General features: G+C 44.3%; 1 protein-coding gene and 1 long non-coding RNA gene across 3 annotated transcripts in view; one reads left to right on the top strand and one right to left on the bottom strand.

Moving 5' to 3' along the window:
* The window catches only part of LOC121202135 (uncharacterized), a 34,591-nt gene extending 13,244 nt beyond the window's left edge, over nt 1-21,347 (bottom strand). Inside the window, exon 1 of the long non-coding RNA XR_005897490.2 lies at nt 21,220-21,347. This is a non-coding gene — a long non-coding RNA (uncharacterized LOC121202135). The remainder of the gene's footprint in view (nt 1-21,219) is intronic.
* ntrk3b (neurotrophic tyrosine kinase, receptor, type 3b) overlaps nt 21,317-25,661 on the top strand; it is a 159,270-nt gene continuing 154,925 nt past the window's right edge. The window contains exon 1 of one of the 2 annotated variants that reach the window (XM_055507608.1): nt 21,317-21,459. The gene's annotated coding sequence lies outside the window, so the exon portion shown is untranslated. The remainder of the gene's footprint in view (nt 21,460-25,661) is intronic. The other variant, XM_029144858.3, reaches the window with a different exon arrangement.

Consider the following 25,661-nt stretch of genomic DNA (forward strand, 5'->3'; position numbering starts at 1 on the left):
AAGGTGAAATTGGAGCGTTATTGTGTGTTTTACAGTGGAACTATCGGGACGAGCTGCTGCAGCGGGCGAGAGAGAGAGAGAGAGAGAGAGAGAGAGAGAGAGAGCCTTTCGAAAAGTCTGCCTCTGAGCTAATGGGAATCAATTAACAGCAGCGTGTCATTGAGTTGGACACTTAACTCTCACTCATTCCATGTCAGGTGCGACTTTATTTTTACAGCGGAGCACATTTCATTTTTGATGACTGCACCTCTGCGTGTTGCCCTTTAAGCCTCCATATAAGTACTGGAGTTCTAATTGCTATGACTTTCATATCAAGTGTAATAAAGGAGATTTTTTTTAAAAAATAAATGAATTCCTTTTATTACACGTATGCAAATGTATTTGCTGCACCATGACTTTACATCTTTTTTCCCCAAATCGTGAGACAACAGCTGCGCTGAGGTGTGCGGTCGCTCCTGTCTGGCTCCTTTATGGGATGCTAATAAAGAAACGTGGCTCCTCGCACACACTGCTGCTCTCCAGAGACAGGAATCAAACTGGAAGCGACAACGACCTCCCAGACAGAAAGCATTGCACAGCGCTGCGCCCAAGTGTGCCATTTCCACAGATTCTCGTGTGAACAGCGCCAGCGTGATGCGAGGGGAGGATTCTTTGTTTTGATTTTAAGCGTGGCCGTTTTAATTATACATCGGCTTCAATTATTCAAGGTGGACGGGGGACAGCTCACACTGTCTTGCAAGAGTCCTCTTTATAAAATCTGCTACATGCGCTGCTGAGCTTCCGCGAGGGCTGAAAATGCATTTAGAGCTCGGGAACGGCGCGCGTCTGGGAGGGAATGGGCGAGCGAGTTTGCCGCTCTGCTCCTCCTGTGACCGAACACAGCAATGAGCCATAACATCGAGTCCACCTGCCTAATATTGATCCTCATTTTTGCTGTAAAAACAACCCTGACACTTTGAGGTATGGACTCCACTAGACCCCTGAAGGTGAGCTGTGGTGTCTGGCACCAAGTGTCAGAAGCAGATTTTTTTAAGCTCAGGTTGCGACTCGGAGCCTCTAAGGATTGAGCGTGTTTGCTTGATCGCATTCATATCTGGGGAAGGAGAGCCTGGGCCTATTCCACGGCTGTACCGGCTCCTCAAAGCGTCCCAGAACCATTTCTGCTCCGTGGCAGGGGCCCATTAACCTGCAGGAAGAACACACCATCGGGGAGCGAGGCAACAAGGCTCAAGTACTGGACGCGATACGCGTCAAAGTGACTTCCACGCGCACGCTTTCAGCAGGACGCGGCCCAGAGCCGCCTTTGCCGGTGCTGTGCGTGTGTGCAGTACTGTAAGTGACGCACGCGCACCGGGCCGCTCGCGAGACCGGGGACAAAATGTGACTCATCGGACCCGGCCACCTTCCTCCAGCGCTTTGTGGTGCGGTTCTGACTCACGCTCATGGTTGGAGCTTTGTGCACCCCGGGGGGTCCTTTGTGTCCTGGCACCTTTCTATTAGTAGCTTGAGCCGCACGGGTCTCGCGTCCCCGTGTGCGGCGTCGGTTCATCGCTGTTCCTTCCTTTGGATTCTTTTTGATGGTCGCAGCTGAACGTTTCACTCGCCGTCCAATGAATCTCACCCACCAACGGAGGCCATGACGGTCAATGCTCGTTTGTTTAAATTCCACAGGTTGTTCCGTGGAAGTGTTTAAAAGCAGGTTCCCTTCAGTTTGTGAACAGTAACACGGCTCGTTGACTACGTGCTGAAACTCTTTTTTTCCTTTCCTAGTTTGGACTCTTTGACCTGGAAGTCTTGGGCAGTTTAATAGCAGCTCCTGACGGATGCAGCGAAATGATGTCTGCTCGAGCTCCTCCTAAAACGTCTCATTCGACATTAACTCGACATTAACTCTGGGCAGGTGTCGGGCCGGAGCCTCACCGCCGCTGGACCCGTCCTCCTGCACCCGGCCGATAGAGCTCAGGGCTCAGCATCGCCCCCCTCTGACCAGACGTTATCCCTGCGGCTGCGTCACCAAATGGAGCCACAATGTGCATTTTGCGCATTTGACTCATTTTACACACTTAACAAATCCCCCCATGATTTATTTATACGTTGTGATGTGGCGTCGCGCCTTAACTCAGTGTCTGTTCAGCAAACAGACAGCAGATGCACGCGGCCCCAGATTTTATAGCATGCGTCTAGAAGCACTCACCTAATGACAGCGTCCTTGACGTTAAGACACTGTTATTTATTGTTGTCACATTTAGATCTGTTTGCAAACATCCAGCGAGAGGCTGCTGTTATTACAGCTCAGGCCTAAAGAACCTCCCTCAGCCACGATTTCCTGCTGCTCATTTTTCAACGCGCTACGGGGAAAAAAAATCTTCCTCGCCGCAATTAGTCGGACGTTTTTTTTCCGTCGTCAACACATTTGCCGTCACAGCTCCCCGAAGTTTGAATTGATGTGAGAAGTTTGGCCTGATCTACCTCATCCGGAGCGAATCCCCTGATCGCACTGACTCCAGATGAAGTGATTACACTGCAGAACTGCAGAAAACTGCACGCAGCTTGCAAAAACTGGTATTTACTTGTGACATAGCAAAAAAACAAAAAAAACAAACAAAAAAAATTCAGGCAGGATCAAATATTCTGAGACACCGTGAGTTAAAATGCAACAGGACTGAAGCACTTTATCTCATGGAGTCTCAATTAGAACCCCCAGCTGCATTTTGGGCAAAATCCATATTGGTTGGAGGAGTCATAACTCAGAAGAGACACAGTTTTAACAGTTTTAGCTCTGGCTTACTCTAAAGGCACCAAACACAGGAAAATGGAGAAAACTCATCCAACATTTGTCTTTAAAGGCCTCTAACCTCCCAGCTCAGTGCGTCTTTAGACTAAATGTCGATGCTGTCAGACTGGTTCGTCTTTTGCACCTTCAGCGTTTTCTTTTCCCAAACTTAATTTTCTCACATCCATTTTTAGATTGAACAGTACGTCAGGTCTGACCTGACCTTTTTTTTCTTTTTGTATTTTTGTATTTGCAGACAATTGTCATCTGCTGTACAGGCAACTAATACAATTAGGTTGCAGTGCTTAAAACCGCTGTCAGGAGAAAGTTGAACAAAGTCAATTAAAAGCTTTGTGGTCCACGGAAAAAACGATCTAATCTGTTTTCCTCCCTGGTGAGCGCTGGTGTTTTCTAATAGCGTTCAATATTTTATTTGTAGACTTGTACTTAAAACACGTGGAGATGTTTCCTCTATAAAATTTTTAATACATTTTCCTTTTCCACATTACGACTGTGGAAACTTTTCCCCTCCTTCGATGTCTGGAGCCTTTTGGAAGAAATATTCCCTTTTAACCCTTCTTTGTATATCTGTGATCAAACAGTGTTGATACCCTGCAACGCTGGCTGCTGTACATATTAAAAGATTTATTCATGAGCTCGTGCTCTTCAACTCACTCCTTTTGTTATCTGATTGTCTGCGGGTGCGCGGCAATCGCGCCGCTTGTTTCCTCCACCGGTTTAATATCCCCTCCATCCGGAGTCTGCCGTTTACAGTTTGGGGCGTTCCGCGGACGGAGGGGGCGGGGCGTGGACGGGTTGGGGGTGGGGCATACGGAAGGGGGCGGGGCATACAGAAGGGGGCGGGGCATACGGAAGGGGGCGGGGCAGGGGCTCTCCTTGGGGCTCCGGGTCGGCCTGACAGGACACGTGTCTTTTTGCGGGGACTCTGGCGCCCGCGTGGGTCAGACCCGTGTTGTTACGATCATAGTCTGTTTATCCACTCTGTCATCTGGTCGCCCGGTATGAAGCGATCCGTATGCGGCGCCGACAGACCCGATTTGTCCTTTTGGAACGTCCACCTCACACAAACGACTCAATCGCGGCCGCGCTGGCGGCGCTCCATTGCCTCGTCTCATATCTTATCCCGAGCTGCGCCGTCTACTGCGTTCTCCCTCTGATAGTTTTCTCATTACTGCGCTGGCACTCCCAAGGAAACACAACAGAGCTCTCCCATTGGTCTTCGCTGGGGAAACGCATTTCCTCTGGACGAATGCGCGCTGAAGCCACACAGGACGGCACCTGTCCTATCAAAACTAGACGCAGACCCCCCCTTCCACTCATCAGGTTCCTTAAATAGGCTATTTTCTCCTCTAATGTTGTTTCCCTTCTTCTCCTCTTCGGTATTGATTGGACAAGCTCAGCGGATCGATAGATTGCTGTAGATCAGAGCGATTGCGGCTGGAGCAGACGGCCATCTCCCAGCATTCAACACGGCCGCCCTATAAACCGCCCAGAGAGGCTCTCATTTCTGCGCCAAGGTTATGAAATAGGGGGCTGATAAAAGTTGACGGTGAGGCTTGTTTGTTTTGACCGATGAATAGGTTAACTGCTGTGGCATTGTAGCGAGCCTTCCGCCAGCGCTCTGGGTCTCACCTCATTGTAGAGCAAATTACCTTGAATCTATGGTCTCTTTATTGCACTCACAAATCCTGAAAGTTGTTAGTGCCACAGGGCTGGAGAACACGAGGGAAGATTGTATACTAATGGCCCCATGATGCTAGTGTTTTTTTTTTGATTCACTTGAGATATCAAACCATCAATCACTGTGCCATACTATTAGAACAGAAGTCCTTCCTCGCTGCCGTTTACCTTCCTCGCTTCTTGCATTTCACTTTCCTGACATCGGGCTGACACCGCATTCCAGGCAGACGTTTTAAAGTTTAGTACAAAGCCTGCTCAACTTAGATTTCCTCGGCGTTTGTCCTGTAAGAACAGAAAACAATTCCTCTGGGTGCGTTACATAGAAAGCATCTCTCAGATAAAATCCACATCGTCTGGGCTGTGTCCCCCCCCCCCACGTTTCTCGGAGAGAACAGTAACACAGGCAGCTCAGACACAGGACTTCTCACTCAGAAGCTACTCAGTGCTTTATTCTGGGAATGGAAGGCTTCTGTCTGATGGCCGGTCAGCAAATCGCATGGGATGCCGCCCGGATCCGCAGTAAACTCAGTGATCTCCAGTGGATCAACTTTGGTGCACGCCCAACTTTTTCTGTGCCCCCATCGTGATATGATTGATTCGCTCTTTCTCCAAACTGCTCATTATGGAATTACGCGCCTGTGGTGGCGGTGGAGAAAGAGGATCGAGACGAGCCCCTGACTTTTTACACTTCTGGTCGAGTCGTGTGCTTTTCACATCGTCTGCCGCCGTCTCATCCTGTTCTTTGCATCTCTCAGTGTCACGCCGACCTCTCACCGTGCCCATGAACCACCTCTGTGGCCTCCCTCTTCCCCTCTTGTCTATGTAATTGAAATGTCTCAGCAGTTATTTAATGCCTTTGGTGCAGACGTTCATGTTCCACTCAGGAAATCTCTGTCATATCAGACTTCGGTGATCTGACAGCGAGACGTAGTACAAATCACCGGGCTTCGCTCTCCAAATGGGTTTAAACACGTGAAACAGTTTACTGTTACTAGTCTGACATAACAATTTGCTGTCTCAACACGCGGAAGCACCTCCTGTCTGAATGCGTCTTCTTCATTTTGCCATTTTCCCACGTCGCGTAGCTGTTCAGCTCCTCCTCAACAGACATTACATTTCAGATATTTACAGTTTTTACTAAACATAGAGACAAGCGTTCCATCTGGCAAACACAACTCGCTCTGCGGCAGGAGAAACCGCCTCTTCATCTTCAGCCCCTAAAAGCAATTCCCTGAGAGACAATTTTGGCCCAATTTCATTCTATGCTCTTTCTCTACATGCTTCCTCTGGCAGCGTCATTTGTAAACATACCATCAACCGCTGCAGCAGCTGATGTGTGGCAACTACTCAACCTCCACCAATAAGCCATCTTCATCTGCTCTCTGAACACCTTATACAACACAGATCAACACATTTGGCCTAAGAGCTGGTAACCTCAGTTCAGATTAGTAGACAACTAACTGATCTCGGCCCATTAATTGGGCCAATATTTGATATATCCAATGTGTTAGTTAATGCAAACTGGAAGAATCTCCCCAAGCACATGCTGAAATAATAAAAAAATGTAGAAGCTTAGAGTAAAAAAGAATCCAATGTGTTCTGTCAAAGTACCTGTTAAACAAGCAAACCCTTAGAAAACAAATGTTCTCTAGATGTTCTGGGAGTGTCCTGCATTTTAATATTGGCTCCTGAACTCGTGGAAAACGCATATCAGATTTCTTCTCCTCCACCTCTTCAAAGTAAAAGCGTTCAGCCTTTTTTTTCAGCCGACTGAATCGGTGCTGATAAAATTATGTTTTTTATCGGACCCTGACTTTGTTATTTACATTTACGTCCCATCTTGTTTGTACCACAGTAACAAACTGCTGCTCAAAGCTTGCTTTCTCGTCCAAAACTAAGCGAGGCGCTGACTTCTAACGGGCTTTAAAAACTTTCTGAGCATATTCCTTTTCAAGTCCTCAGGACTTGACAGACTCAGAACAAACACTTGCCTTTAGAAACGTTCACTTTACCTCTGTTTGTTAATTTTGCTCTTCTTCTATGCAGTAAGTGAAGTTGATTATTATTACTTTGACTCTTCAGTGTTTTCCCCTCTATAGTGGTATCACTACAGTATATTGAACTTCTATCACTCCTTCCTGGTTTCTACAGGGAAACCAGGAAGGAGTGAATTGTCTTTGGAAACAAGAGGGTGGGTATAAGTGGCACAACTGGGACAAAGCATTGTGTTTTGTGTTATGACAGAAAATGGTTCGTTAGAGTAGTCATATAACAGGCGAGGGTCTAATGAGGCCCCATCCATCTTTCTTGTTATGCAGCCTGCAACCATGGCGTCCAGAGGCATGAACTGCACCTCTGTCCATTTTAAATGACTGGCTTCTTCACCTGTGCTACACGCCCTGGGACATTATGTAAATGTCCCCTTCCCCAGCCGGCAGACCCCACTGCTCCCTGTCTGTAATCAGACACGATTATGCACTGTTGCCTTCAAATGCTTCTTCAGGAAATGAATGGCTATTATCATAGTCGGGGCTGGTGGGATGAGGTGAGTGCGGCAGTTGTGTGAAGGTGTGGGTTATATTTAAGGAGGAAACTTCATATACACAGTAGAAGGTTGGACAATGACAGTGTTTTGTGTTTTGTTTGGCTTCATACAAAAAGGGAAATCAAATCAAAAACTGGGAGGATTCTTAACAGTTCAGCAACATATAAAATACCTGAAGGAGTCAAGTAATCTAATGCTAAAGATGGTGGAGGCAGTGGTGAGTCATGTCACGTACAGTGTGGCTTCCAATGGAGCAGACTCCCTGGTGAAGTGAAGGTGTAGAGGACTCTTCCATCATCAGATCAGGAACTTTATTATTATTATATAACTTTCTGGACAGACAGGTGGTCACACTCTGACACTATGGCATGAAAGACCCCTCAACAGTGCTGATATGCATTTCCTTCATCCACAGATTTCATAACAATACCCCTGGGTGTTAATTTCACTATTTACGGTACACAAGGCACTATTCTGCGTGTAGCCTCATTTGTCTTTCAAGTGGCTCCTGTCTTTACAGCACCGTAGAAGGACTAAGTCTGGCCTCATTATATGGAACAGATTCTGCACTGATGAAAGCCTGTTGGCCATGCAAAATATCTGGTTCAATATTTCAATATTTCATCATGCCCTTACGGCAAAGCGAGTAAACAACACTCTGCAATTCCCCCGAACTCAGTCTCAGTTTCTTTATATACTAACATTTCTGGGTTTTGTCTCATCCTGAGTTTAATCTTAATTAATAGTCTCTTTCCACATTTCACATGCTTTTGTTTCCTTCTATGGCGTTCACCATTCTTACTCGGTTGAGGCTTTGTAGATAAAATTATGTTAAATGTGGACCATGTGATGTGTGTGTAGTTCAGAGATCCTTGGAGCTCCCCCATCAAAGACCGCAAAGTTGAGTTTTTGTGCTTTTTGAAATGTTAAAGCTTGGAATAAGATACATATATTTATTTTGAAGTCTTAAGTGGCAGCAACTTCAAGGACTTTGACACATTTTTTTCACGAGATGAGTTAATGCACAAAAGAAACACACTTATCAGCGAACGAGAGGGGCTGTATTATATTATCTGAAAGCTCATTTGCAGCGTATTATTTCACTGGCTACTCGTATCTCATACATCTGTGGAAACTACGCCTGAATCAACACTTTCTAGGATGTTCCCATTCTAGGAAATATTAGCCCTAAATGATTCATTTCTCTGCTTCTATCTTGTTCCTTCCAGAATGTGTTCTCTGAAATGCGATAGAAACAGCCGTGATTTGATTCCTTTCAGTCTTTATTTATCTGACCAACAAGCTAATTTTCTGAGCTGCTTTTTTACTACATTGTAATTTGGAAACTGATTTGAAGCATGAAACGCAGTAGAAAACTGTTCAAGAAATCAAATCCTGCATGAAAACCAGTCCAAACTCGAGCGAATGTGGAAGCTGCTCCAAAGCACAGTTGTGACGGGTCTTAAATGTCGTTTCTGCTCCACAGTGAAATCACTGCAATTACTAATCACCTGCAAAGGTTAAACTGAGGAAGCTTCGGTACACAAACGCTTGCTGTCGCCTTTTTAATGAGCGATGTCAGGGCCCAAAATGCACCTGTTTGGTGGCTGTCACTTTGTTTGGCCGTGTCAGTCCGTTAGCACTGCGATCCTAATAGGCCTTAAGTGAAAATTTGAATCTTGTGTATGTGGAAAAATGGATTTTCTGGCACTGGCAAAATACCGAATTCATCCAACAAATCTGTTGCTGAGCCCATTGTTTGTGCTCTCACTTAACAGGAAAGAGCCGAGCCCGGGACATTCAGAGGCTTCCCAGGTCCGTCTGGCACCGAGCGTCGCCTTCCCCGGTTGAAGTGACCAACGTCTGATCGGGTGCCACTAATGTTCCGTTCGTTATTGGCTTGAAAACTGTCCAAATGAAACATAAAGCTGGCGTCTGACTATTTAAGAGCAGGAACTGCGGGTGACATGTTTTGGTGCTCCGCCACTCAAGCAGCTGCTTGGGTCGTCAGCGTATGAATAATTTTTAGGTTGGGGCTTGAGTGTAATATTCAGATTAGACTTGGCGCTGTTTAATATGTAATATTAAAAGAACTGGATACGGATCAAAGAACTCGAGCAACACGTCTAGTCTTGACCTGTTGACGATGTAGTTGTTACTGAACCAAATATCCAGCGCTGCCTTTCTCCTAGAGACATATAAATAAATGTCAATGTAGCTGCCTCCAAGTTATGCAGACATGTTCTTTTTTACAGGCCTTTATTTCTCTCCTTTCACATGCCTTAACATCCATTAACATGCCTCAGGATGCCGTGCGAACTACTCAAACATATACATAAAAAGCATTGAAATAAACGACATGCTACAAAACTAGCCGGCTTATCGTTTAACTAAGCAAGTAAAATACGAAATAATAAATATATGTACATACAAATAAATAGCAACAAGCCTCCTTGGCCTTGTTAACTTGTGTGGAGAAACTTAAACACTTGACAAACGACTTTTTAACTTTTATTGTACACCTGAACTTTTAACCGTCCTTTAACTGAATGCGTTCATACTAAAGAATCATGAAACATTAGTTTCCGACCTAAAAATGCCACTTCATACAGTAGCCCGATCAGGGTTACCCATTCACCATCACATGGAGTGAGTGGCTCAGCTGACAACGCTCCACTGTAACATCCTTCCTTCCACCGTGAACACAACCTGACCGAAAAGTCGATTCTTACCAGATTAACACCAGGACCTTGTGTTCTGAGATCTGGCCCTGCTCCATCCATCATAAACTGAAGATGTGAAACACGGTGGTGAACCTAAAACCATGACTCCACTGCATGGCCTGTTTGGAGCCGGTCATACTGTTAGTTGTCAGGGTGAATTGTTGAAACAAATGCTGAAGTTCTTCCAAACTAGGTCAGCAAACCAGTGAATCACTGCACTGCATCTCATACTCCCACCCACATCTTCCTCCTTGTTCTAACTCGCTGAAAAATAGCCTAACTACCTTTCTCCTTTGCTCGTTTTCTTTATATATTTATAGCACATCTGTCCCTGGAATATTGGAGGCTACTTAGCACACTCTACTTGATATCCTCTAATGCTGGTGGAAATTCTGTGTTTAGTCTTAAAACGCAGCGTTCTGATATACAACTTTTTAAAGGAGTCGTTTCAATCACCAGCAGTAAGTATTTATCGATCCCTTTTCCTTAATTAGGTATTAATTGATGCCTTTCTTCTTAAAGGAGGAGTTGAATGCCCAGTCTTCAGTGTTTTGCAAAGAAACTTTAAGCCTGAGTCAAAGTGAAACAACAATTTCCATCTCTCAGTCAAACACAAATTGCCCGTGGGGGACCCATAACAGGTGCGTAATCTACATAACGCAATCACCACATAATCACAGCAATTGCATGCACCTTCAGCGGCGGCTTGCGTTAAACTCCAATGAGCGCGCCACTCGTTTGGTCACGGGCTCCTCTCCACCAAGACGCCGACCCGTTCGCGTTGCAAGCGTTCGTCTCAGTTCTTTGTGAGCAGATCAACAGCCCTTTAAAACAGACTGAACCTCAACAATGCAGGCGAGTACAATTAGGGTAGTGGGAAATGAGAACCCACAGCGTGGTGACGGTGATGTAGCATTTCTGCGTATCAAAAGTGACAAACATAAGTGGTAGATCAAAGTAATTGATTATATAAATTAACAGGGGCCACATGAAGACACTGAAGCCCAGGGGACGGGATGAGGCTGTAATTAGTTTCCTTAATTGTTTTTGGCACTTGGTACCTCCTCAATAGCTAATTTGAGTCTTTGTCATTGCTTTCTTTCCTAAGCCAGAGACGTCTTAACACTTAACAAGTTTTGGGGTCTCAATTTCGTGTTTTTATTGCCGAGCATGTACCTGTGGTGTTAAGTAGTCGCTGCTTCCGTCTTTCGCGCCGCGCTTCTCGGGGATCATTTGCCAGACAAACAATGCCGGCAGTGTTGTGAGGGTTTCATGAATAGATTTTTTTTTTTGTTGCGATGAATTACAGCCGGTGACACTTGCTGCTGTGTTACCGTGATTGACGGTCGAGGCGAGCGGCAAAACAGACATTTAATAAGGTGAGGATGTTGCAGAATATTACTTTGTGTTTTTAGCCGTTGCAGAGATGAAACGGAGCCTAATCATGAATACTGTATACATTATATAGAATATATGATGAAAAACAATATCAGAAATGAAAACCAAAGCCAGCAACAGTAATATTATTGAGTCCTGTCTATGTCCCAGACAGACTCTTTATGAGGCATTTCTTTATTACTATGAACATGGGCACTGTAAATATGAATTTGAGTCTGTGAGCTATAAATATTCTCTATTTACGAATGTATATTTACCCACAGTTGAAACATCCCCAGCAAATACATTATTTGACTCACGTGGTAAAAACCAGTGGCTAGGGATGAAATTTAAGCTCCATGTCATGTTTAGTACGTTCTAACAGCCCACCAGCAAGACAGCAGCAAACACATGAAACCACAGCTATTAAGTTAGAATTAGAATTAGGGTGTTTATTGTAACATAATTTATAGGTTGATCTCTAGAGTAATCTACCGGAGAAGTGAAACGCGGGATGATAAATAGTAGAAGGAGGAAAAGAGAAAGTCTGAGCTGGTGATTATGTCAAATCGAGGTTTTAAACAGCGGGTCTGCAGGTTAAACAGCGGCTTTACTTTGGAAGCTGCCTGCAGATGATCGATGAAGCGGCGCGGCTGCAGTCGCGGCCGTTACAGAAAGCTCATCAGCCGCGGCGCGCGTACGTCGCAGGCCGTTGCCAGGTCCACGTGACGCAGCCTGTGGCGATGCGCGGCAAACGCTTGCTGCTGATACTGTAGCACGGGCGCTATTGTGCCAATTTAAAAGTCCTTCTTAATCCATCAGCATCTATGCCGAGCGAAGCCTGCCTTAATTTATCATTTACGAGAAGGATATGACAAACAAATCAATGACGGGTGATTGGTTATCATCTTCTATTGCTCTGTCATCACCATCAGCCTCCAATCAGCCAGATGGCTCTAAAAGCAATGTTTTATTTGTTTAGCGAAAGGAGGAGATTGTGTTCCCGTTTTTTGTTTACAGCTTTAAGCCATCTGTGTTAATCTATAAGTGTGAAGCGAGCGCCACGTGGATGGATATTACACTGTCACTGTAAAGGGCAAGGCTGACTTCATTGAATAAATTGCAGAGAGGTTAAGACGGAGCCAAGCAGATGGCACCAGCGGAGCCCACGGGCCCAGAACTGCACCTCACCGCGCAGGTATGATTGATCTAGGAGAGTTCAGAAACATGTGTTGGGAGGCGTAGATCTATACATTGTGACTAAATAATAGGGGGAGAATTCCCACGTGGCGTGTTTTGAGCCGCGCTCCGGCTCTGATGCGCGCCTCGGCTGCTCTCAAACGCGACATTGTGGAGATCGTAATGTTGCATCAGCAGCGCACTTTGTTGTGCAGATGGGGAGCCTTTTATCATGTTAATGCAGCTCATAGCGCTCGGTACTCAAGTACTGGGAGAGACAGACATCCATCACTGCGCCCTGGTCTTTATCAGATTGTGGAGGCAGAGTTACATTTTCCAACAGTTAATTCAAACACTGTCAACTGTTTCTAGTAAGACCTGATTATACAGTAAGCACCTTTTTGTGGCTAAGAAATAAAAACATTTTTAATAATTCAGGGCTTCTTCCCTCCCAGGCAGTGGAGGATTTTGTCATGAAATATGATGGTGAAGGTGTGACTTCTCGGTCTAAATGTCCGTGGTGTCACCAACGGGCCCCGTGGAGCGCGGACGGTAACGCGCCGTCTTTCTAACTCGAAGGTAAAACAAACTCAGAGTCACGGTGAGTGACTCCAGCGTCTAATCCCCCCCCCCTTTTAATCCCAGCCTGAAGAGAGCATCAAAATGCTGACAAGCCAAAGCTGCCGCTCATTAAACGGAAGAAAACGGCTCCGACGAAATGCGCATTTGCTTAACTTCGCATTAACATTGATGTGCAGGTTGGCAGCGAGCGGGAGAAAATGCAGCAGGCGCGATGCAGACGGAGTTCAAGGTATGTGCTGGCGTCATAATTCCCTCAATGGCCACAGACAGCAAACAGAGCTGCTCAACAAGAAAAAATAAGCAAACGGGGGGGAATGACGGCCTTCAGAACTAACAATGATCTGTGAGACATTTTTATCCAGATATGAGCATTTAAATTGAGACAGTTTGGTGAAATATTCTGAGACTGCTTGTAAAGCAGAGAATGGTAGGAAGCCTACCTGCTGATAGAGGCGACTGCATCACACTGTGCAGAGCGGTAGTGATGCACTAAATCGCCGTTAGTGTTGAAATCGGTTTTTGGTGGTCGGGGAGATAGGAATTTCAGCTTAAGTTTAGCAGGTAAGTCCCGTTTTTATCGAATTACTCAAAATGAAATAATGATTTCAAAAGTTAAAAGAGAAGCAGTCATTAGTGAAGAAATAGAGTTCTTAATAAAGTGTTTACTTTGAACACCTTGTCTGATGGGGCTGAGGAGCTGCCGGTGAATTATGGGTCCACTCTGTCAATGCGGCCGCGTCGTCTTCATGCTGATGCATCAAAGAGCTCCTGCATGTTTCAGAAACATTTTAAGCCTGAGATGTTGATTATTCCTGACAGGAAACATAATAAATCCACATGTTAATGATCTGCCTGTTCCTCTTCAAACTGCCTGCGCCATTAGTTTGGACGAGGAATGGAAATCAGCGGTTATGTAAAGAAAGGCGAGAACAGGCAGACGGCCTGTGTGTCTGTTGTTAATAATTGGCAGCTTGTTTTGAATTTGCACCGTTTTTTTTCGGTTTGGGATTTTATTTCTGACTCGCAGGCTGTCCTGGGTCGAAGCGGGTTTGCTAACCTTTCTGGAGCTTTCTGAACGTCTGGACGGTTCAGCGTCGGACCGGCAGCCTGACAGACGGACATTAACGTCCTGGAGGCAGAACGGTGGCCTCTCTGAGTGCAGAGCTGCTAAGCTGCAACGTGGAAGTGAGCAAAACAGTCCTCCGTCAATTTAAAAAAGCCACACTTTTTTAAATGAACGTTGAGAAAAATATTTTAACTATTGGAGGTATTACATGAGTCTAAACCCAATTAACACATTTTCAGAGCCAAGCTGGGATTTAAAGCCGGCTGCACACCTACCGTGTCTCATTAAACGGCTTCTCAATTCTATGATGTATTTGAGCCTGGAAGTTACATTTTGTACTGCAGCTCTTTAACTTTGTCTCTTTTTTTGAAGAAAAAAAAAGATTGACCTTGATATTTTATTTATGAATTTGTAAAAAAGACTTGTTTTAGTGTGATGCAGACACATAAACGCCCCGTTTTACTGGCTTTTGGCAGTATTTAATCATTTGGCCTCCCAGGACCGTGTGCAGTGGCTGAACTTCGCTTCGCTCCGTTCTATATCATTCTTATTGGCCTTACATATTTCATCACGTTTATTCACGACCTTTAAATTAAGCTAAACTTAATGGTCATATCATAGTCATAACGTGAGTGTAGTCGAAATACCTCGTGTACTTCTTCCAAAAGGGACACTGAGATAAATACATGAAAATCTGTCTATTGCAAGAGCCGAACACTGGCTCATTTATAAAACCCAGACAGTGTAAGGAAAAACTGTGCTTTCTCACAACACAGTCTGTCCTCTCACCGCAGCGTCAGTCCAAATGTTCCATCAAGACCGAGGCCTCAGACATTTCAAATGAGAACGCTTTGGGCAATTTTTATGCAGGACTAAGGAATCTGGTTATTGAGCAGATAACTGTAGAGCATGGCGCTCATCCTATGAGCCAGCTTATTACCGTAAACACACAACATGCGATGCGGGACATTGCAGAACCTCATTGTGGATTCCGGACATTGGGCTCCGTTTGTTAATGCTCAGCAGTCGCGGTGGATAAAGGTCATTATCCCCAGATGGAGTCTCTCCCCAAATCTTCATTTTTCTAAACACCGCTTTCTACGAGTGGACTCGTCTAAGGCTGATTGAACTGTCTTTTAAAGCTCGCCCACTCTCAGTGGGACTGACTGGCACCGAGCGACAGTCAGGCTGAATATAAACAACGACGAATAGGAAGGTTACTGCGACCACCTTACACACAATAAATGATTTGTGACTGCCTGAGAACACTGCAACTACTTGTTAGATAACTGCAGAACTCAAGTGTGAATCACACAGTAATACATTTCACTGGCAGGACAGTATCAGAGGCATGCGGTGATTTTAAAAGAAACCATAACTAGAACTATGAAACCGTAAACTGCTTTTTCTGTGAAACGTATTTAAGAGGCTGAATCCGAGGCATCTAACACGCGGGTAATTGAGAGTGCTTTTCCGCTGTGATGCTGTTTAGAAACAGTTTACCTCATTTGGAAAAATGCTTCTGGTAAACCAGCTACAAGCCATATGGACTGTGAATTATCCAACCACAAAAAGTCTGTGTTGCTGCTAAATTGATCAACTTATCTCATTAATATTGAACTGTTACAGCACCTCGAGGCCTTAAACAACCCCTCATACGTCTGAACAGCACTTTAGCTTCGCAAATGACTCTGTGCTTGGGCAAATCATGCTGATGTGCATTTTTGGGGGAGTGTGGAATAACATTAGTGGTTTGGTATAGCCAGGAGGACAGAGAGAAAGCGGGGGGGAGATTGGTGATTTGCAATAATTACATTAAGAAAATTATACTGACTGAGTTAAAATGGAATAAACATGAGTGCTTAATGCATCCTTACATTATGCTTCCCATCCCCGCTGCATTGTTTTTAGGAAATTAGGCCTCTCAGAATTTCTAACTACTTGTTTTATTCTTGGCTCTGCTTATAAAACATTTAAATTACATTTAAGGCAGCGGCGTCCTGTGTGTTTGCAGAAGTGCTTTTGTGTGCCAATATCTGGGGTGCTCATCACACGGAGGCATATCTCACAAATGAGTGCTCACGGATCCTCATGGTCACTCTGGCAGATTAGTCAGTGTTAAATGTAACATCTAAACTCGTATCAGACATGCTGGTCGAGTGAGGCCCAGAGGAGTCCTGTAAGGAGGGGATCAAAGGGGCCGAGCGGCAGAAAATAAACGGTGTGGAAAAACATGGGCTTATGATAAGTCTACAGAGAAATGGTGTGCTGGCCCTGTGCCTTTGGATATCAGTTTGAATTAGAATGATATTATTGATTTTTGCAAGAGCGGCCTGACAATGCGCCTGTAGCAAGTCCTCGGAGAGCGAAGAGACAGAGGCAGAAAAAGGCAAAGGGACAGAGGGAGGCAGGGAGGGAGATAAAGAGGGCCCGGCCGAGGAAGACGGATGGAGGGAGGGAGCGAGAAGAATAGGCAGATAGAGGGAGGGCTGGGACAAAGGCCGACGCATGAGTGAGGGTCTGCTTACAGAAATAGAACGACTCCCCAATCAATTGTGCGTCGGTGGCTCCGCTGCGCAACTGCAGGGGATCCCTCAGCAGGCTCGCATAGAGGAGAGGTCGTAATAGGCCAATACATTAGATAAATGGCATTTACTGCTATGGAAACGACTACGACCTGGCTGGAGGTTGCCCGCCGCGCCGGCAGCAGGTTTGTATTTATAGTCTGCTCCTGCACCTCGCCGCGCAGTTTTCCCGACGCCCCATCGCCACTATCACACACACGCGGTGCGCCTCCTCCGCCTCCTCCGCCCCCTCCGCCTTTGTCCTCCTCCCCCGGCCTTCGGTCGCTCCGTGGCGAACGCCCAGCCCCCCGCGCTGCCGCTCGCCACCCCTTCCCAGTAATCGGCGTCCACGGCGTTCCAGGACGGCGCTCTTGGAGATGCTCCGCTTCGGCGCAACAGCTGACCCGTCGGTGCGCAAAGGCTGCCAGGGACCACCAGGAGGGCCGGGTGGTCAGGCCTTCAAGGTCTGCCGTAAAATTTGCAGCATACATAAATATTATTGTGCAAATTTTGGAAGTGATTAGTTCATGATGTGGTAATCTCAGCACTGTCTTCTTGAAGCTTTTAAAGCAGCCATTCTAAATAATTGAATACATGGTATGAATGTTAAATGAATATGAAAACAATGCAGCAGAATGAAAGTGGTCCTTGTTAGTCAACATGCAGAGAAATATCAGCGGGACGAGCAGCTTCCCTTGGTTTGGAGGATTCATTGTTTCGCCACCTGGCCTACAATTTTACTGTCAACCCAGTCTTCTAAAAGTTACATTTCTTATTCGACTAACCAGCAATCAAATGTATTTTTGTGGGGACGTAATTGCCAGATGTCTCCGCAGTCAATGTCAGTAACAAGTCACACGCTGATAATACAGTACGTGGATACATGACGTTTCAATTTGTACATCCACCAAACTGCAACGTCTCACTTTGGTTCGTGCAAAAACAACAAAATCGAAATTTGTAACTTTAGCGTTAACGTACAGTAACTGGTGCATTCAGGGACTCACCGCTGGGTTAAATAAAGAGTTTGACCATTAAATGTTCAGCATAATCGATTTGGTACATAGACATTGCTGTGCTTGCAGTTTTAATACAGTAGATTTAATTGATATGATAGAGTTATTTACTATTATTAGTATTTCTTCCTTTGTCAAGTCTTTCATTTTTCCATGAAAAGCTCAATGATAGTGAGCATCAGACCCAATCATCAAGTTCATTAAGCTTCCTGAGTACTTGCCCACAATCAGTATCAATTTCACTACATCAGTCAACTATGACACAACAGATGCGATGAGGTATTTAATTGCTTGTTTTTCTATTAAGTGATTTCTGAGCTGAAGCATCTGCCAATAAATGATACTTATATCAGCACATCTTTAATAAATCTGATAATCTGATGATTTAACACTAACTTTTTAGGTGCATGTTGAGCCAAATATTTAAGTATTAAGTGTATCAGCCTAAATTATGGATGCTATGAATGAAAGCGTACCTGGGAGACTGTGACATACCTGACGTGACAGGACTGTCTAGAGTCAAGACGAGCTATATAAAAGTCAGTTCTCCTGGGCTTCTGCTGCGGTGTCACTGAGTGAAGTATCTTGTCTCGCGGTCTGTGTTTGGCTCCGCGGCTCCACAGAGACGCCGGCTACAGTACCTAGAGTCTGTTTACACAAGGAGTTACTGACGGATTTAACGTTCATTAGTGACAGCTGAAAAGACCTGCTGCCAGACGGCCTCCTCACTTTAACCAGTGAACGCAGCATCGCAGCCTCTGCCTTAAATGACGGGCTGCTGGTTGGACGCGCACACATGTGGACGTGCGCTAACGTCGGGCTAAACGGCAGCGAAATATAATAAGCCCGTTCTTGTGGTTTTGCCAAAACGAGACGTGAACCCCGGTTAGTCATCCATTTTGCATTCGCGCGCTCAAAAGCTTGCTCTGCTGTGCAGCAGCTTGCTGCGCTGGCGAGAGAAGCAGCAGCTCTGCACTGAACAGTTAGAGGTGCACAAACCATTTTAGAAGTTATGTGCAGATAAGAATTTCGATCTCCTATTTGGGCATGTGGGCATCAGCCCAGTAACAATCCGCTGCATGGGCACTGGACGTTTCCCACCTATTGATTTGTACTACAGAATAAAGGTTGCAGAAATTATGACAGGAAAGTTTGCAATTTGCGTTTTTAATTCCCGCTGTCGGCTGATGTAATAAAGGCCATTTGCATTTAAAATAAAGATGCGCTTCTGTTTCTACTGTCCCTGTTTATCCTGACGCTTAATTCCAGCCTCAGTGGCACCTAAACAGATTTCACAATGCATTGTGTACAAAACACAGCCTCTCTCCTCCACCGTTTCGCCTTTTGAATAATTAATTCCTTATCCAAAGGAAAGGGGCAAGCAGCCTCACAATGCTGTCTATGAGCGAGTACTTATAACCCACAGACCATTGTCGCACTCATGTCTCCCAGGGGAGCAATTCCAGCACAATTTACTGAGCATGAACATTAGACTGTCAGAACCGGGCCAGAGCCCCTGCCTTTTGAACACAACAACTCTGGTCAACTAATGCACAGGAGAGGAGAAGACACTGGGGAAAGCTTTGCTTTCAGGTAATGGCTCTTTGTAATAGTCTATTCATTAAACAGAGTGTCTTGAACAATAGAGATCTGCGTAATGCATCTACTTTACACATCTTGAATAATTTATCACCGGAGAACAGCTTTATATTCACAATGGGTTAAAAGCTTAAAGGTTGCTGGAGCATTTGTTTTTAGTGAACCCTGTTCATTCAGTGTAAAGGTCAGATTCCACCAGGCACTGATTAAAAGCTACCAACTACCAGCCAGTAATAAAACTAGTCACAATGAAATAGCAATTATTAAGAGAGATATTCTTGAAGATTCTGTCAGCCAGTGTTTGTTTATGCCTCTATACATACAGGTACCTATACAATACCTTTACACACCCACTGTACATATCTGTAAAATCCCCTGGGGTTAGTTGAGATTTTTCGTGGGTGTGTGTTGGTCCAGGGAGCTACATGTACAGCTATGATAAATAAAACATGTGATGCATTTCCCCCGAACACACACACACACACACACACACACACACACACACACACACACACACACACACACACACACACACACACACACACACACACACACACACACACACACACAGAGGGTCAGATGATGTTCAGACCTACAGTATGTGGTTCATCCTTTACATGCAATAATGCTTTTTATGGACTTGTTTATTAAATATGTTAATGTGTAACAATTGCATAACCACAGTTTGAAAATGTGTCATTAATTTAGTATTTTGTGGCTGTTGTGTGCTTTGTTGCTTGGTTGATGTTGCTCAGCTGGCAATGATGAAGGTCCTATAAAAGAAACATTGATTAGCTTGGCAGGTTTGGTTACGCCCACAGGGAATATTCTTTTTGTGCAATCTCTTATAAAGAATTAAGTTTCTGTGCAATGTTGTGTGATTGAAGTGCAATATCTGAACAATTCACTTGCTTCTGCTGCTGCTTCCTCTCCAGGGCATCCGGCCCACAAGTCTCCCCAGATGACCAGTGTTTAAAGGTCACAAGAGTGATTGAATAGTGCGGAGAGAGCGACTCGGTCCAGTAAAGACTCAACGTAAACACGTGGATCAGTTCCAAATTAAACATAAATATAAATCCATCCTTGTTAACCATGTTAATGTATATGTTACCGGTTTTTATAAAATACCTAGGAAGTGTACAGTATACGATGAAAATGGGACGTCAAAGTATGAAATATGTCACATTTCATATATTTTCTAGGTATTCTATTTAATTTCTAAAAGGTCAACCGGCACAAGCATCTTCCCGCCAGAAGGATCTTTGGCAAACCGGCAGAAGTGCCGTCACCGAAACCAGAACCGGCAGAAGTGCCGTCACCGAAACCAGAACCGGCAGAAGTACTTTTTCCAAAACCGGCAGAACCGGAAAAAGTACCGATACCGGAACCGGCAGAACCGGTAGAAGTGCGTTATCGACACCGGCAGAACCGGCAAAAGTGCAGTTACAGAACCGGTAGAAGTGCCGTTACTGACGCCGGCAGAACCGGCAGAAGTACCGTTACCAAAGCTGGCGAAATGCTAACACGCGCCAACGGTGCTAGAAAGAACTATGCGAAATACGAGACAACGCTGTAAAAAATGTGTTTCTCTAACGGAAGCCAACGGTAAAGCTAGTGAGCGACGACACAAAAAGGATCCACGTTACCGTTGGCATCTGAAACCCTAAGATATGATGCTGGAACGGAACTAAAGTAAGTTCATTTATATTCTGTAAAAGAAGGCATCGGTGCTGTCCGGTTCTATGTCAGACATTTGTCAGAGATGTCAGAAGACATTTCACACTTGGCCTAAAATAGTATTTGTCCTACTTTAAACTGTCTTGGCATTTTATGCAATGCTCAGTAAAAGTAATATTTCATATCTTGCCTAAAAACGAAAAGGCTCTTGTTTACAATGTGTACTGTACATTGCCTAGGTACTAGCTTTCATACATGCTAACATATTGTAGCGGCCTACAAAACCCAGACGCATATACAAACACTATACACACACACACACACACACACACACACACACACACACACACACACACACACACACACACACACACATTGCAGTACAGTATATGTTCCGTGTGGTTTTCTGTAACTCACTCTTCATTGATACGAGAACTCTGGCGTGGTCCTACTCTACTGTGCAGAAGGTCCATTAAGTGGTGACAAGGGCTGATGTGTGGACTCAAAGCAGCAACATGATGACCCACCTCTCTCTCACCTCCTCATCCACCCATCCATTTATCCATCCATCCATCCATCCACTGTCAGACCAGCTTGTCGTGGTTGAGGAGGTTGTGTGGATCCTGGGCGATACCCCATCTGCCATTGGACACAGAGGTGAGTACGTAAACAAGAAAATATTAGTTAGTCCACTGATCTTTACATGTGAAGACACTTAACATTTAGAAAGTCATCCAAATAACTCAGTCATCTATTTCTGAGTTCTGTATAGAAGGGACTATAGGAGTGATTTACTTGTGCTTGTGTGTGTTAGATGGGTTTTACTGGGGGGTAATCATCATCCTGCTGGTAAATCCTCTTCTCTGTAACCCCACACTTCCACCTATATCATCACCTCTTCATGTTCCAGCTGAGTGTGTGCATGCACATGTTTTACAGTGGCATTAAAGTGTCACATATTCAGCATGGTATACATCCCTTCAGACAGAGATAACAGAGGACATAATAAAGACACAGATAGTGGAGACATATATTAGACGTGTAAATGATGTTTCTGCATGTGCTGCAGCAGTTGCCTTCAACCTAATGCTAATAAGTAGACCCATTTTCCGGCTCAAAGCCTCACTGTGCGTGACAGCGAGTTAATCAAACAACATAAGACATAAAGAGAGTAAATAAAACAACTGCAAACACCAGCAGCTGAAATTGGGTCAAATCATCTGATACTGTGTAAGTCATCATTTTGGGATGGTGTTATATTTTCAAGATGAAACATGTTGAATCTGTGGGGACCACGGTGCCTGAGAGCTATAAACAGTAGCACAGTTAATGCACTGACATATGCCGTGCGTTAGGGAAAAAGCTGAAATGTGTTAACAGCTGTCTGAGAAACAAGCAGTGCAATCTCTGTGTGTATGTATTGTAAAGACTGTTTAGGAGTTGAAATGATGTTGTTGGGGGGGGGTGCAGTGTTACCGATCAGGGCTCGCAATCACAGCTGTTGCAGTTGATCTGCTTATTGGCCTCGGGTCAAACTGTTGGGAAACTAAGAAATAAGAAAATAATCCCTGTCCATCCCTCCGTCAGATAGGACACGGCTGTTTAGGTTATACAATATAGTGGTGTAAACTTAGGATCTAGCTAAATAGAGTCGGCCTCAGAGAGGAAGAGAACAAAGACAGATCGCGTTTGCTGGTAGAGCCCCATAACTCTGGTAAACTGGAGAAGTTACTGCAAGGCATGGCTGTGAAAAGACTGCTAACAGGCAACAACGGTCCACATCGGTTAGTTACGGTACGACCCAACCTCCAGTTGCCTTAATCACAGTTACATGCAGTGTGCAACAAATTTTAGAGAACAAGACAGAGAATTGAATAAAACCATGGTCACTATATACAGACGCATTCACTCAAAATCATTCATGCCTAAAGTATGTAACTTAATTGTTAATTGTTAGTTGTTTTGAATCTACAGGCTGATATCATGTACAGTAATATAAACCACCCACATACGTCCTATAGATTTAGTTTCCAAAACCTTTAACTTTCCTGTCACTAAAAAGGAACAACTAGACATTTTTTAAAGCTGATATTAAACTGAGAAAAAAACCTCATATATTAATTTTGTCTGTGCCTCTGCTACATTGTTTTCAAGCATGTACAGAATAATCACTCACTGGTTTACAACATCAACAATGATTCATTTAAAGGCTGATTTTCAATCAAGTCGCGTCCTTGGCTGCACAGGTTATTGCTTGAATGAGCCACAGAAAAATCATACATCTCTTCTTCTTCTTCTCTGTCTGGTTGACCTCTGGAACAAGCCAGCCACTTCCTGAGCTCGTCTCAGCGGAAGCAAGGTGTGAATGGACTTGTTGGCTGAGACACAAGACAGATTGAATGTCTCCTACCTGGTGTGATATCAAGGGGCTACTACACGCAGTAGCTTGCTCGTCATCACCAACATCCCTTAACATGAGAAATAATACATGTTTCTCTCACAACAGGTTGTGTCACAGCGTTGGTTATTGTGTTTGTTTCCTTGTGTCTTATGTGCTAATATCGTCACTACTGGAACACCTTGAATGTGTTAGATTGTGGCCAACGGTCAAATGTGGATTATAAAAACACTGATTTTGGACAAACTAAACATAAAAAACACAAGGTTAACGTACTAATGAACCTCATCAGTTAGCTCTTCTTCAGTGTGTTTGTCCATTGCAGTAATGAGGTGGTTGAGCACAGTTTCTCTTTGCTCAAAACATTGTGATACTGTAATGTAACCCCAGGCATTGCGGCTGCTGGAGTTGTGAATACACAGGAAACCAGGGACCTCAAACACACTTACAGCTCCAACCAATCAATTCTGAATTAGAAAGTGCTCTGCTCCCAGCATAAAACTCAAGCGAGGTAAAGAGCAGGTCGATGGTCAAGTATGTTGCACTGCGTAAAAAAAACTACATTCTGATTTGCTATTACTCTTATACTACAGTACATGATACTGGGTAAAAGCTAAAAGACTGCAAATACTGCAACATCCCTGTTTCTTTTTCCAAAATATGTCCATACAAAGCAATAATGGCTGAAAAACATTCCAGCAAATTGGACGTTATTCATATAAGTTTATTTAAAGTTAATTAATTAATTTAAAGTAAATGATTAAAATGAATTGAATGAGTTGTTGTGGGGGAGGTAACTAACCATGACCTCTGCTCAATGAAATATATCGCCTTGTTGTTTACATTTCTATTTTTACAAAACAGAAAAGCACATCATTCATCTGAAGACCTTGCTTCTTTTCTTTCCATCCGTTTCTTCTCGTGTTTATGTGCATGATCAAAATCTATTGCATTTTCATGGTGTCTTAATGGTAAAGCGTCAACAAAACCCTCACGCGTGATCCAACAGGATGCTCAGTAACCATCAGGCCATTTTCTTGATCACTGCTGGACATCATACAATAGAGGAGGCAGCCGAATTAAAGACTTAATAGTGGATTCACTGGAGAGGCGGAGGCAGTAATTAAGGCTTCAATTACAAATCATCGCTAATTCACCCTGTGAGAGCCGTAAATACTGCTTTCATCTTTAATATCGTTTCTTTCCAACACATTTCCAACACATTTTCTTTCCAGCACCCCCCCGCTCACCAGATGCCAGATATCGTGTGAACATCTCAGGAAGGTCTCGTCTTGCGTCAGTAAAGTGCTAAGGATCATTAATGCAACAGGCACCTGTATGCCATCACTTTAACAGACCCATAAAACCATTTTAATATTTCCAGTGTTCATGTTTTTTATTTGTGAAAAGCTGTGAGTAGGTATTTGCATAAGAAAATGTATGGCGTGACAGACGCGGTGGCTTGTATCTTTGACATAGCCATAAATAACTAAAATGTGTCATGTATTAGGAATAGCAAACACTGACATTTTTCAATCAGTGACTCAGACGTGTGACAGTTTGGATCACAGTATGTTTATAGGACGCTTTAAAACTCCTGCCTCCTCCTGTCACTTCGCTTCAGCATCTCTGATAGTTGACTTTAAGAACAGGAAGGAACAACTGACTTTTATCTAAGTTATAAAAGTGCTTAAATTTAATAATAAACCACACGGGCTCCTCAAAACCATATCCAGCTAAATTGTGCATGAGCCTTCGATATAGTAATGCTACAGTGAATACCTAGTGGTGTCCAGCAGTAGCTAGACTTAAAGATTGCCTCTAAGGTCAAACCTAAAATTGGATAAGAAATTAAAGTGGGGTGCTAACAGCAGCTGGTGTGCATCCCGTCTCTGTTTGCAAGGTGCTGCGGGCCGATGAATAATTGAAACTGTGGATGTACAGCCACAAAGTGTGGCACTGGGCCGGCTGTGATAGAGCCTGGCTGAACAAACCGAGAACAGCAGGAGTGTTTTAGCAGGCTGGCTGACGCGCTGTGATGCCACCTCGAGTCTGGCAGGGACAGATCTCTGTGTAACGAGCCTCATTAGAACACAACTCCATCGGCACATCAAAGGCTTCCCTTTTTATACAGTACCAGGAGTGGGATCGCAATCCTTGGGATATTTCAGCACCTACTCCATCCCCAAACCTTCACATCTCCCTCCCTGAGAACGGGAGGAGGCAGAGTCAGAGTTCTGGGTCATTTTTAGATCTCTGTTCCCGAGTAGCGGAGGCGGCTATGATTAATACAGAATTATGATAATGATCTGTAGGATGGTGAAAGGGCAGATGGTTTCTTATTATCTATCCAGCTCAGGTGATGATGGATCTAGGCTCTGCTGCACTCTGACACTGGGAAGGGACAGATTCATTTTGTCAGCAGGCCTCAAATAAGGAGGTGTTTTTTTCTAATTTTCAT

This window comes from Betta splendens, chromosome 3 (genome assembly GCF_900634795.4).
Source record: "Betta splendens chromosome 3, fBetSpl5.4, whole genome shotgun sequence".
Taxonomy (NCBI): Eukaryota; Metazoa; Chordata; class Actinopteri; order Anabantiformes; family Osphronemidae; genus Betta; species Betta splendens.